This window comes from Nannobrachium achirus, assembly GCF_963921795.1.
Source record: "Nannobrachium achirus genome assembly, chromosome: 18".
Taxonomy (NCBI): domain Eukaryota; kingdom Metazoa; phylum Chordata; class Actinopteri; order Myctophiformes; family Myctophidae; genus Nannobrachium; species Nannobrachium achirus.
The window spans coordinates 13,182,497-13,196,637 of NC_137825.1; positions in this window are offsets into that span (position 1 = coordinate 13,182,497).

The window sequence follows — 14,141 nt, forward strand, 5'->3', positions numbered from 1 at the left end:
ATAAGAAACTTCATCATTTCATCATTAATCTTCTTTTTGTTCTTTGAGGTTTGTGGAAATGTGTCTGTTTTCTAGTGCGTTTCCTTATTTTTTAGACTACTCATGCAGTGTGTTACAAAATCATTGTCTAGACTAAATGTCCAAAATACGACCGTCATTTTTATCTTGCGGCCCTCTGACTTTTTGTATTTTGCTGGAGTGGCCCCTGAGCCATCTCAAGTTGAGTAGCCCTGGTATAGAGGGTATATGCACATTTCTAAAGTGTTAAAGTTGTACCATGTAACTTTTTTAATAAAACAAATCTTAAAATTGTCCTAACTGTTAAATCGCTAAAGTTTTAGAACACCCACTCCGTTATTTTCAGCTTCTGAAGCCTTCTCTTTATATGTTTTCTATGATCCTGGCCGTGGACCGGATTTCGCGCCAAAATGACGTAATCTGCATCATCTGTATACGTTGTGTATACGTTGCCCAATCACATCGCCGATCATGCACACATGGTACACTACCGGCCAATCACAGCGCATCTTGAAGTGGGGTCGCCATATTTGTAGTCGCCCGTGTGTCTCTTTACTCAAAAGGTAATCTCGCCTACCAGGCAGGGTGAAGTAGTCCGTTTCTCCGGAATGCCTGAACGCACAGGAACCAGGGACCCCTCTAAAGATAGCTCTCGGCGTTGTGGAGGCAGGCGCGGGGGTGTGAAGGTACGAAAAACGGGCGAAAGACGCGAACGCGACCGCGGTTTGCTATAGGGCTACTGACCACTAGTTGAGCATCTTACACAGTATAGCTTTAATCTGAGGACTTTTTAATACCTCTAAAATTTCAAATTAAACATTGGCCAAAATGTCAAATATTAGAGGCAGAAATTGTGAGAATAGAACTGTGTTATACAAAATGTAATTCCTCAACTCTTAGTTCTCGTCAGGGTGGGGGGTCCCCAGTTAAAATATGATTATTTTGGGTGTCGCTGGCCTGAAAAGGTTGAGAACCACTGTCATACAGCATGGCATTGCCTCTGCCACTGGCAACACCTGAGGCTGATGATGACATCATCAATTAGGCCTAAATGACAAAACGGCTCAAATGGCTCTTACACCTTGTGTAATATTTATTTCCAAATACACAGCCATAGATCGGTTTCCAGAGCAATAAACTGCTCTGCATTGCGTGTGTACTCACACAATGATTAATTCCTAATACTTGGAGTCAGATATTGGCCTCTAGTTTCATATCTCTTTGGAAGTTCTGGCAGAAAAGGTGCGTATTTAGTCAAATATCTCCACTTTTCCACAAGCTTCACACGGACGAAATTCTCTGTGGGCGAGGGGCCCCGTAATGAGTGCAGGACTGAACATATCAAATCTTCCTTTGGGAAGCACAAACGTATGGGGCACACAATTGGCAGGGGGTGTGATTTAATTACCCCACAACAAATCCAAACGCACCTGTCAGTTGTGTATACGTTTGTGCTTGTGTTCTCAAAGGAGGTTTTCTTATATTTAGCCCAGCAGTCATTTCAGGTCCGGCCCGTCGCTGACAGCGAATGTCATCTGTGTTAAGCTTGTGGAAAAGTGGAGATATTTGAGTAAACGCATGTTTTCTGCCAGACCTTTAAAAGGGATATGAGACTTTAGAGTCAGACAAAATCTGACTACCAAGTTTTAGGAACTAATCATTGGGGGAGTACACAAGTAGCGCAGATGATTAAAGTGCCACGCAGTCAGTCTGCTAACCGGAGGCATAGGACCAGTGCTTAATTTGTGGGGGAACCAATCAAAGAGGTGGGGGAACGGAGACCGCCTATAAGTCCGAAGGTTCATTTGTCCGAAGGTTCATTAGTCCGAATTTAGTTAGGGTTACTGAGGTTAGGGTTAGCGTTAGAGTTAGAGTTAGGCATAGTATTCTTAACAAATTCGGACTAATGCACTTTCGGACTAATGAACCTTCGGACCAATGCCACTCTTTGATTGGATACGGGACCTTCCCTGTCAATAAAAATAGTGCTGTTTGACCATTTATGTTTTCATCCTTCTAAATGGAGACCTTTTTGGCTGCAGCATTTTTCTTTCTACTTTATATGTTCATGTTTTTGTTCAATTTCTTGTAATTCTTTTGATGTGGTACTTCATAGGTGACAGTGAAATAACACAATAGACAAGCTCTATACACACATACATAACATGACATGACAGTTATTTAGATTGATTATTCCAAATTGATAGATTGACAACCAGTGTTCTGATGGGCCACATGTGCCAAATGTTGCTGCTAATGTTATACTGAGTGCATACATTTAGGTGAAAAAGATTTAAAAAAAATGTCTGTATATAAAATCACTGTATATATTATATTATATTCATCAGAAACAAGAATATTATTCTCTGAGGAAATGAAGCTTTAAAGCTACATCTATTTTTTCAAGATTTTTGACAGCGTGCACTAGGACTGCGGGTCCTTTTCTTTAGGAAAATGCTCCCAAAACAAAGCCAAAATAAACACTTTTTGAAAGTTAAATATCCCTTAACTGGTTAAATGGTGCATTCAACAGACTCAATGCCAGATTCAATTGTATCAATTGGAAGGAAATAGTGAGAGATGCTTTTAAAGTGAGAACATTATCACATGGAAACACAACGCATGCTATCTCTAATCATTTTGTGGTTTCTTTATCTCTCCTCATTCTCCATCCCAGATTTCGTTCCCTCCCAACTACCAGCCAAGAAACATGTTTGTGACCAGTGTGGGAAAACGTTCAGCACAAGAAGTAATCTCAAACGTCACCTGAGCATCCATACGGGAGGAAAGTCCTACCACTGTGAGCAGTGTGGGAAAACGTTCAGCCTGCGAGGTAATCTCAAACAACACCAGACCGTTCATACAGGAGAAAAGTCCCACCACTGTGAACAGTGTGGTAAAACATTCAGCCGGAGAGGTCATCTCAAACAACACCAGACCATTCATACTGGAGAAAGGTCCCACCACTGTGGCCTGTGTGGTAAAACATTCAGCCGGAGAGGTAGTCTCAAACAACACCAGAGCATCCACACTGGAGAAAAGTCCCACCACTGTGACCTGTGTGGTAAAATATTCAGACGGAGAAGTCATCTCAAAAATCACCAGAGGATTCATACAGGAGAAAAGTCCCACCACTGTGACCAGTGTGGGACAAAGTTCAGTGATGGAAATACTCTCAGAGTGCACCAGAGAATCCATACAGGAGAGAAGCCGTATCAATGTCTCCAGTGTGGGAAAAGGTTCAGCCAAATGCACAGTCTCAAAGAACACCAGAGAATCCATACAGGAGAGAAGCAATACAACTGTCAGCAGTGTGGGAGAAAGTTTCGCCGTAGGACTGAGCTCAACCGTCACCAGAAGATTCACACAGGAGAGAAACCGTACCACTGTGACAAGTGTGAGAAATGTTTCAGCACTGATGATGGCCTCAGAGCTCACCAGAGGATTCATTCAGAAACCTATTTCTTCTGTGACCAGTGTGAGAAACGGTTCAAGCGCCGCAGTAACTTAAAGAGGCACATCCAAGCTATTCATACTTGAATGAAGGGGCCTAAGAAGGGTTTTAACCCAGGATCACATTTGAAAATCTGACATCACCAAGATGTTGTGCCCATTCCCCCCTGAAAGCTCCCTGTAGCTTTATAGGTTTATTTTTCTGTGAACACCCACTTAAAATTAGGTGTTGTTATTATGTCTTTGTCTTCTCATTTGTATGTTCCAGTGTTAAATGCCAACAACAATTTGAAATTGGTAAAGGTAGACTTCACCTATACTTCACCTACTTTCAAACTATCTTCATATAATTGGTTCTTACTAACACTCATTAGAATTTTGTATCATCTGTGAACATTGTATCATCTATGTCTCAGAGGAGGGCTGTGGACAGTTCAGAAACCCACCTACTAGTGACCTCATCGATGCAGAAAATCTTGTTTGAAAGAAGAAAAGAAAAGAAACCTGCCTAACGATGAAGTCACTGGTAGGTGGGTTTCTGAACTGTCTACTGTTTTACCAAAAAAGGTGCTCTTCAGCTTATAGATAACAATATTCTGTACTTTTACTTGTAATAGCAGATCTACAACTTGTAGATCCGCTATTTTCCAAGTGTAAAATCAGCCGTTACAACGCCATCAAGGTATACACAAACACCTGTGAAGAGAAGAGACAACTTCTGTCCAAAATGGCTGCTGCTGTGCATATAGCCTAAGCAAAAGTAACACCTGCTACTTCCAATGCTTTTGTGTGACACTGTAGTGTGATCAAGAAGGGCGTTCATTTACTAAAACAATATGGAGATGAGAGGTTTTTGCCCAACGACAACGATATACACTACCATAATATCATCTGGCAGGAATCTTGTAGCCTACTGTACAGTATGTGTTTAAAAAAATGTGTTCCAAAGGATCCAAAGTTGATTTATTATTATTTTCTCAAACTCATTATAATCTATCTTTGATATGTTTTTCCATCACTGGTAAATTCCTTGCAGCGGGTCACATGTACAGTGTTGCAATGTCTGCTTTTTAGTGACTTCTGTTTAAAGTTGCTTGTAAATATTGGTTGTTTTGTGGGCATGGGCAGTGTGTAGGTAAAGATGTGCGTCCAAGCCGGATGCCCCTTGGAGGATTTGAACCCCATAGACCTTCTAGTGGTGGACTTTATTTACCCCTGAGACAACCAAGTGCCATTGTTTTTGTGTGATTTAACTGCAGATACGGTTTATAAATAAAAAGAATGTTCCATTTGTTCTGTTGTATCAGTCGATCTAACGTTACAGATTACCGACCAGGTGGCATAACTATGTATGTAAATAACTAATTGACTAACTAAAGCGCTCATAATTTGAAAAGATTTCATTTGTGCTATGTGCTTGATTGGAAGAAGCTCCCCTTTACCACAGTATGTCCATGTAATACATGGACATACTTGTCCCTTTTATGCCCATACATTGTATGGGCATAAAGGGGACAAGGGCTGACAGAGATCTCCATATATGACCATTAAATCTTTAGTGAATTAATTTCCCCCGTTGACTTGAATGGGAACAATTCAAATGGTAAGACAACATTTTTTGTTATTATTTAGAGTCTGCCAGACAAAAAAGAAAGAAAGAAATGTCCTGCTGAATATATTATTCAGTTATAACCGAGCACATTGCACACCTGTCCAATAGAGGGTATGCGCATGCATAAAGTGAATGGCAAATCGAGTGGCAAAGTGAGTTTAACGTTGTTTAACATCATTTAAAGCAATCAGGTAGGACTTTACTTTTTGGATGTATGGGCTTTCAAGGCCAGAAAGTAATTTTTTGCCACTCAATAGAAATTTCCGCATAACTTCCTGGTATGATGATGATGTCACGCGCATACCCTCTATAGCAAGGCTTGCATATATAATAGTTGATAAAGGAGAAAATAAGAAGAGAATTAAACGGACAAGTTCTCTTGAGTTGAGTTCACTTGTTATATTAGTGCAGTGTAATTTTGGTCCACAGGAGGGCAGTCTAACCACATGGGAAGTTACAGGGAGTTATTATCATAGAGCCAGTGGTTCTCAATTAAACATGTTACCTGAGGAAAAATACAAAGGTATTGACAGCAAAAATATACTTAAAGTACCAAAAGTAAAAGTAGCCTAGATCTGTTTTTGAAAAAAGCAGATCTACAACCTCACAACATGCGCTGTGTTGTGAGCTTGTAGATCAGCAATTTCCAAATAGGGTTGAAGTGGTTAATGTTTGTTTTACAATATAATTATTTATAGGCTATCTGAAAAGTTACATTAAGTAACTAAAGTTTTCAAATGCTTGTGTTGGGGTAGTGGAGTAGCCTAAAACTAAAAACATTGAAATGAGGAAATACTCCAGTAAAGTCAAATTACCTCAAAATTGTACAGTACTTGAGTAAATGTACTTAGTTACTTCACTACTACACCAGTGGTTCTCAAAGTGTGGTCCAGGGACTGAAGACTAACTGGATAACACAGCTGCTTCTACCACTGATAATTAAACTAGCAGTAGCAGCCAGGCAGTGCTGGAACTGATTACATTTACTCAAGTACTATACTTAAAGGGGAAGACCACCCATTTTCAATATTGAAATATGTCATTAATATACCTTAGAGGAGTTGTGTGGAAATAGAAAACAAGTTCCCCCCCTTCTGTGTTGCCTAGAACTGGAGGATTGATTTTGGGGTTTGTATTGTAAAGTACAATGTGTGATGTCATCAAGTTGTAATTTACAATACAAACCCCAAAATCAATCCTCCAGTTCTAGGCAACACAGAAGAGGGGGAACTTTTTTTCTATTTCCACACAACTCCTCTAAGGTATATTAATGACATAGTTCAATATTGAAAATGGGTGGTCTTCCCCTTTAAGTACTGTACTCAAGTACAACTTTAAGGTTGCTTTACTTGAGTATTTCCAATTTTCAAAATACTTGTTGTTCTACTCCACTCCATCTCAGAGGCATTACTTGAAAACTTTGGTTTCTAGTTCCTACTTTGTTGATTTTGATTAGCATATCCACTTCAGCCCTTTGGCAATTTAAAAAAAGATTTTTATGATACTTTTCCTTTTGGTACTTGATACCAATACTTTTGTAGCTTTACATTTTGATTAACAGACAACACTGTAGGTTTACATTGCAGTAGTGATACTTTTACTCAAGTAAAGACATTTAGTACTTTTTCCACCACTGCAGCCACAGGTGTGTCTTGTTAGCTCTAATTAGCCAAATCAAAGGTCCTCTGCGCATGCGTGCTATGACAAGGAAGCCTAGTTTATTTCCAACAAGTGTGTGCAGTGCACGTGGGTCTCAGTCGGAGGAGGTGTTGGTCAACTCAAGGAGGAATAGTTTACAGATCATTTTGTCAAGTTATTAATTTGCTGCATCACTGGATAACATGTTGAGTAGATTCAGATCCCAGCTGGTAACTCCGGTCCTCAAATGTGGATTGTCCACATGGACTGAACGTGAGCTGTTGAGGCTTTTCCAAGCAAGAGAGAAGATGGTGATGGTTTCCAAAAACTGTTCATCTTTGTCAGAGGAGGATGGATGCAGGATAATGGAAGCCATGCTGATGCCGCAGATGAAGTTAAACAGAACAGGTAGGCCTACTTGATGTTTGTATTGTAGCCTTTCTTTCATCTTCAATAAGCCCTGTTTGAATAGGAGAGAGAATGAACAATTGAAGGGAGAATTATAGGGCGATTTTTAGCCTCTGTTGGGGCTAACTTGCTATACAATGGAAATAATTCCAGTCAGACAGAGAATACTTTATAGCAGTGATTCTCAACCCTTATCATGTCAAGGACCCCCAAATTGACACATATTAGCCCACGGACCACCATTAGAGAAGATGTTTATGGCTTCAGCAGTGATTCTCAACCATTTTAATTTCAAGGAACCCCAGTTTGATATGCATTAGTTAGACCACGGAATCCACTTGTTTCCTAACTATGAATCATTTGTCTAGGGACCCCCTGGAGCCCTCTCAAGGACCCCTGGTTACCAATCCTTTATACCAGAGAGTTTCATATTAAAGGAACTGAGTGGAGCTTACAGTAGGCTACAGGCCACTTAGCAGTTGTATCTGTAAATAGCATTGTCAACAGACAACACAATAAAATCTACTGTCACCAGTATGGATACAGTGTAAATACATTGTCTTATAAACACATGAATAATGCATACAAATGGTACTCCATCTTTAAAGTACAGTAGCCTACATGAGCCAATAACACAATTAAACTAGCAGACAGTTGCAAGGTAAGCAAAACAATAAATGTGTAGCATTTCATGAAAGTGTCACAGGTTGATTTTGTGTTCTATCCTTTACAGTATATACAGTACATGTCATACACAGTGGTTCTCAACCTGTGGGTCAGGACCCAGGCCGGGGTCCCCAAATTATTTTGGTCACTCAACAGTAAACAAACAAAGTTTAAGTGTATAGAGGCTATATCCAAGTTTATAAAGTGACAATTTAAGGACTTTTTAAAACCTCTAAAATGACAAATTAAACATTGGCCAAATTGTCAAATTTTAGAGGCAGACATTGTGAACATAGCAGATATACATGCATATAGATAATCTATTTTCACTATAGAACCGTGTTATACAAAATGTGATTCTTCAACTCTTAGTGCTCGTCAGGTTGGGGGTCCCCAGTTAAAATATGATTATTTTGGGGGTCGCTGGCTTGAAAAGGTTGAGAACCACTGTCATACGGCATGGCAGTGGCTCAGGGGTAGAGTTAGCCGCAAATTTATCGGTTGAATCTAGGGTTGCAATACCTTTTTCTTCTCCTTTTATTACATTTTTAAAACCTAAAGCCTGTATACTAATTATATTCCAAAAGTTTTGAAAGTGCAGCATCTTCACTGGAGCCAAACTATTTATTACCTTTTAGAAATTGTACCCCAACTGATATATCAAATATCTAAATACTGAATCAAGCAACTTAAATTAACTGGTTAAATGGTTCATTCAGCAGACTCCAGGCCTACTGTATAAATCTGAAGAAAATAGTGAGAGATGCTTTTAAAGTGAGAACATTATCACATGGCAACACAACGCATGTTATCTCTAATCATTTTGTGGTTTCTTCTTCTCTCCTCATTCTCCCTTCCAGATTTCGTTCCTTCCCAACCACCAGCCAAGAAACATGTTTGTGACCAGTGTGGGAAAACATTCAGCCGGAGAGATCATCTCAAACAACACCAGACCGTTCATACAGGAGAAAAGTCCCACCACTGTGACCTGTGTGGCAAAACATTCAGCCAGAGAGGTGATCTCAAAAGACACCAGACCGTTCATACTGGAGAGAAGATGTACCAATGTGAGACGTGTGGGAGAAAGTTCAGCCACAAACATCATCTCGAAAATCACCAGAGAATTCACACTGGAGAGCTGCCCTACCACTGTGACCTGTGTGGGACAAAGTTCACCCTAAAGCACCATCTCAAACGGCACCAGAGAATCCACACAGGAGAGAAGCCCTATCAATGTCTCCAGTGTGGGAAAAGGTTCAGCCAAATGCCCAGTCTCAAACAGCACCAGAGAATCCATACAGGGGAGAAGCCCTACCACTGTCAGCAGTGTGGGAAAAGGTTTCGCTGTAGGACTGATCTCAACCGTCACCAGAAGATTCACACAGGAGAGAAACCGTACCACTGTGACAAGTGTGAGAAATGTTTCAGCAATGACGCAGGCCTCAGAGCTCACCAGAGTATTCATTCTGAAAACTATTACTTCTGTGACCAGTGTGAGAAACGGTTCAGACGTCGCAGTCACTTAAAGAGGCACATCCAAGCTATTCATACTGAATGAAGCGGAGAAGGGTTTTAACCCATACATTCTGATGCTTTTGAAGATTTGAACCATTAGAGACTTAACACTGGAGGGAAGCTCTTGAATGTGAATTGTGTGGGAACAGTTTTCCATGGGGACAAATGTTCGTCTCCCCATGTGCACTGAGCTAGACTGGTTGGCTGATAATGATTATAATTATTGTTTTACTTTTTTGACAGCATCAATTATACTGATACATTTGTTCATTTGTTTATCATTTTGCTAAAAGGTTCTCAAATAGAAGTTTTATTAAATCAATGTTTTTTAATTGATTGAAAATTATGCTTTGCTTTTTTCCCCCACTTTTTTGGGGCCAGAATTTGTGCCCATTTCCCCCTGAAAGCTCCTTTTAGCTTTATAGGTTTATTTTTCTCATGTTTCTGTGACCACCCACCTAAAATTAGCTAGTTGTTAAATGTCTAGTGTCCTTTAAAGTGATATGTTTAAAGTGATTTGTCATTATCTGTTTACGAAGCCAAAAGGTCAATTAGAAATGTAAATCTTATTTGTATGTTCCAGTGTTAAATGCCAACAACAAATTGAAATCAGTAAAGGAAAACTTAACCTACATTCACCTACTTTCAACCCATCTTCATATAATCGGTCCTTACTAATGCTCATTAGAATATTGTATAATTTTTGTCTGCTCACTCTGTGTCTCAGAGGAGGGCTGTGGAAAGTTCAGAAACCCACCTACCAGTGTCCTCATCGATGCAGAATCCAACTGCAGGCTTTATATTCCTGGAAATAATGGAAGTGTATAATGGAAGCCGTTGTTCTTGCTTTAATGAATATGAAATTTGAAATCGTGTTTGAAAGAAGAAATGTAGCCTGCCTAACAAGAAAGTCACTGGAAGGTGGGTTTCTGAACTGTCCACTGTTTTCCCCAGATCTACAGCTTGTAGATCGGCTATTTCCCAATTGTAAAATCAGCAAACACCTGTGAAGAGAAGAGACTTAACTTCTGTCCAAAATGGCTGCTGCTGTGCATATAGCCTAAGCAAAAGTAACATCTGCTACTTTCAATGCTTTTTTGTAACACTGTAGTGTGATCAAGAAGGGCGTTCATTTACTAAAACAATATGGAGATGAGAGGTTTTTGCCCAACGACAACGATATACACTACCATAATATCGTCTGGCAGGAACCTTGTTATGTATGTAAAAAAAAAAAAAGGTACCTGTGTTCCAATGTTTCCAATGTAGATTTATTATTTCTCAAGCTAATATCTTTTGTTTTTCCATCACTGGTAAACTTCTTGCGGCGGGTCACATACAGTGTTGCCATCTGTACTTTTTAGTGACTTCGGGCTTGTTTTTCAGTTAAAGTTGCTTGTAAATATTGGTTGTTGTGGTTTCTAAAAGTAATAGTTGCTTATTTGGGTTTGTTTCATAAATGTTTAAACCAGTGAGTCCCCACTTCTGAAAATATGTTGTGCCTGTAGCAGATTTGTGTAAAACTTTTTTTTTTTTTTAGATCTACAAGCTCACGTGTCACATCGCAACGCAAATATCCGATGCTTGTACGTTTGTAGTGCTCATGTGCATGTGCAGTGGCACTTCTTTTTGGCTTGTTTTCAATGACCCGGTTTGCTTATCTCGTAAAATCTAGCAATACTGGTCCCATACTGCCACAGAAAGGGGAGAGAGAGAGAGAGAGAGAGCATTGTTGAGATGACAGCTGGTGAACTCAAGTGAAGACATGGCTTTCCGTTTGATCCCCAGTAAATCCTGTGATGTGTGTCTATGAGCTGCAGCTGCAGTAGGACAGGAGAGGACAGGGCTCAGCAGGGCCCAGAGAGCTCAGTCTGGTCCTGCCTGCATGCCATCCAACACAATCCCACTGCAACATGCACTGGCTGTGAGGGGAGCTGGTATTATTGATGCTTTACTGCAGGGGTTCTCAAACCTTTTTTTTTAAATACCACAACCCCAGGTTATGAGGGAAGTTATTTGGTGACCCCAGCCCCTAACGGCACCTTCCTGCGACCCCACTTTGCTTTACTGGTATTACATCATCAACAAGAGTGTGGCCCAGGCCAGCAAATAGGAGCTTCTGAATCAGGCCTACATAAAGGCCCAGTTCTCTACCCAGGTTGAATAAGGCCTACATAAAGGCCCAGTTCTCCACACAGGCTGTTATAGCTTTGCATTTTTACAATACTTTAAGACCCATTAAGACCTGAGGCCCATTCTAAATAAACAAACAAATGTTTCTTCTAAATCCCAACAGTTTTCTGTTTCTAAAATCAGTGGTTCTCAAACCTTTTCATATCAAGGATTGATATGAAAATATATACAGTATGTATTTGGCCAATTTCTTTCCCCCCATAAGCTTTCTGAAAATATTTATATAAATAATTTTAGGCCTGGAACCAAGCCACCCATTTTTCTTGGTGATTTCTTTTTTTTCCTCCCCCCCCCTTTTTTTTTACACATAAATGTGTCATAATTCAGCAGGTGCCAGGGTGGCTTGGTTCCAAGCTTGAAATAATTAGAGGAGAGCATATGTAACGGAGGTGATCCGAACCTCCCCACCCGGCTTCGTACCCGGGTCTCCCACGCGAAAGTCCAATATCTTATCTCTTTGATCCGGGGGAGATACTAGACTTTTGAGGCTTCAAGGCTGGGGCTGCGACTCTCTCCGTCACACATAGGCCTACCATAAAAAAAAAAAATAGAAAAAAAGGCAGTGCTGAAAAGTAACTAATTACATTTACTCAAGTACTGTACTTGAGCACAATTATAAGGTACCTTTACTTTACTTGAGTATTTCCAATTTTCAATCCTTGTTCTTCTACTCCTCACATCTCAGAGGCAAAAAGTACTATGATTATTTGAAAACTTTAGTTACTACTTTGTAGATTTTGATTACTAACATATCCACTTCAGCCCTATTTAAACTCAATTTGACAATGCATCGTAGCGACGCATTGTGAGCTTGTAGATCTGCTATTTTAAAAAGATTTTAATACATTTTCATACATAATGATACCTTGGGACATTCTGCATAATGAGTAGGCTACTTTTACTTTTGGTACGTTGATACCAATACTTTTGCAGCTTTCACTCGTTTTAATTGCAGTAGTGATACTTTTACTCAAGTAAAGACATTTAGTACTTTTTCCAGCACTGCAGCCACAGGTGTGTCTTATTAGCTCTCATTAACCAAATCAAATGCCCTCTGCGCATGCGTGCTGCTGACAAGGAAGCGTGGGTCTCAGTTGGAGGTGTTGCTCAACTCAAGGAGGAATAGTTTACACATCATTTTGTCAAGTTATTACTTTACTGCATCACTGGATAACATGTTGAGTAGATTCAGATCCCAGCTGGTAACTCCGGTCCTCAAATGTGGATTGTCCACATGGACTGAACGTGAGCTGTTGAGGCTTTTCCAAGCAAGAGAGAAGATGGTGATGGTTTCCAAAAACTGTTCATCTTTGTCAGACGAGGATGGATGCAGGATAATGGAAGCCATGCTGATGCCGCAGATGAAGTTAAACAGAACAGGTAGGCCTACTTGATGTTTGTTTTGTAGCCTTTCTTTCATCTTCAATAAGCCCTGTTTGAATAGGAGAGAGAATGAACAATTGAAGGGAGAATTATAGGGCGATTTTTAGCCTCTGTTGGGGCTAACTTGCTATAGGCCTACAATGGAAATAATTCCAGTCAGACAGAGAATACTTTATAGCAGTGTTTCTCAAACCTTATCATGTCAAGGACCCCCAAATTAACACATATTAGCCCATGGACCTCCATTAGAGAAGATGTTTATGGCTTCAGCAGTGATTCTCATCCATTTTAATTTTCAAGGAACCCCAGTTTGATATGCATTAGTTAGACCACGGAATCCACTTGTTTCCTAACTATGAATCATTTGTCTGGGGACCCCCTGGAGCCCTCTCAAGGACCCCTGGTTACCAATCCTTTATACCAGAGAGTTTCATATTAAAGGAACTGAGTGGAGCTTACAGTAGGCTACAGGCCATGTAGCAGTTGTATCTGTAAATAGCAGGTGGACTACAGAACAACACATTGTCAACAGACAACACTATAAAATCTACTGTCACCAGTATGGATACAGTGTAAATACATTGTCCTATTAACACATGAATAATGAATACAAACGGTACTCCATCTTTAAAGTACAGTAGCCTATGAGCCAATAACACAATTAAACTAGCAGACAGTTGCAAGGTAAGCAAAACGTGTTCTATCCTTTACAGTATATACAGTACATGTCATACGGCAGTGGTTCTCAACCTGTGGGTCAGGACCCAGGCCAGGGTCCCCAAATTATTTTGGTCACTCAACAGTAAACAAACAAAGTTTAAGTGTATAGAGGGTATATCCACATTTATAAAGTGACAATTTAAGGACTTTTTAAAACCTCTAAAATGACAAATTAAACATTGGCCAAATTGTCCAATTTTAGAGGCAGACATTGTGAACATAGCAGATCTACATGCATGAAGATCATCTATTTTCACTATAGAACCGTGTTATAGGCTACAAAATGTAATTCCTCAACTCTTAGTGCTCGTCGGGGTTCACTGGCTTGAAAAGGTTGAGAACCACTGTCATATGGCATGGCAGTGGCTGAGGGCAGGGGTAAAGTTGTATTAAATAACGTCAAACTCACCAACATTGGGGCGGTATGGAAAGCTTGGAGTATCCGCTTTCTATCTGCAAAGTGTTTATTGGGTAGAGGGTAGAGTGGCTGCTTGACAACCAGAAGGTTCCCAGTTCGATCCGCCAGTGTTGGGTG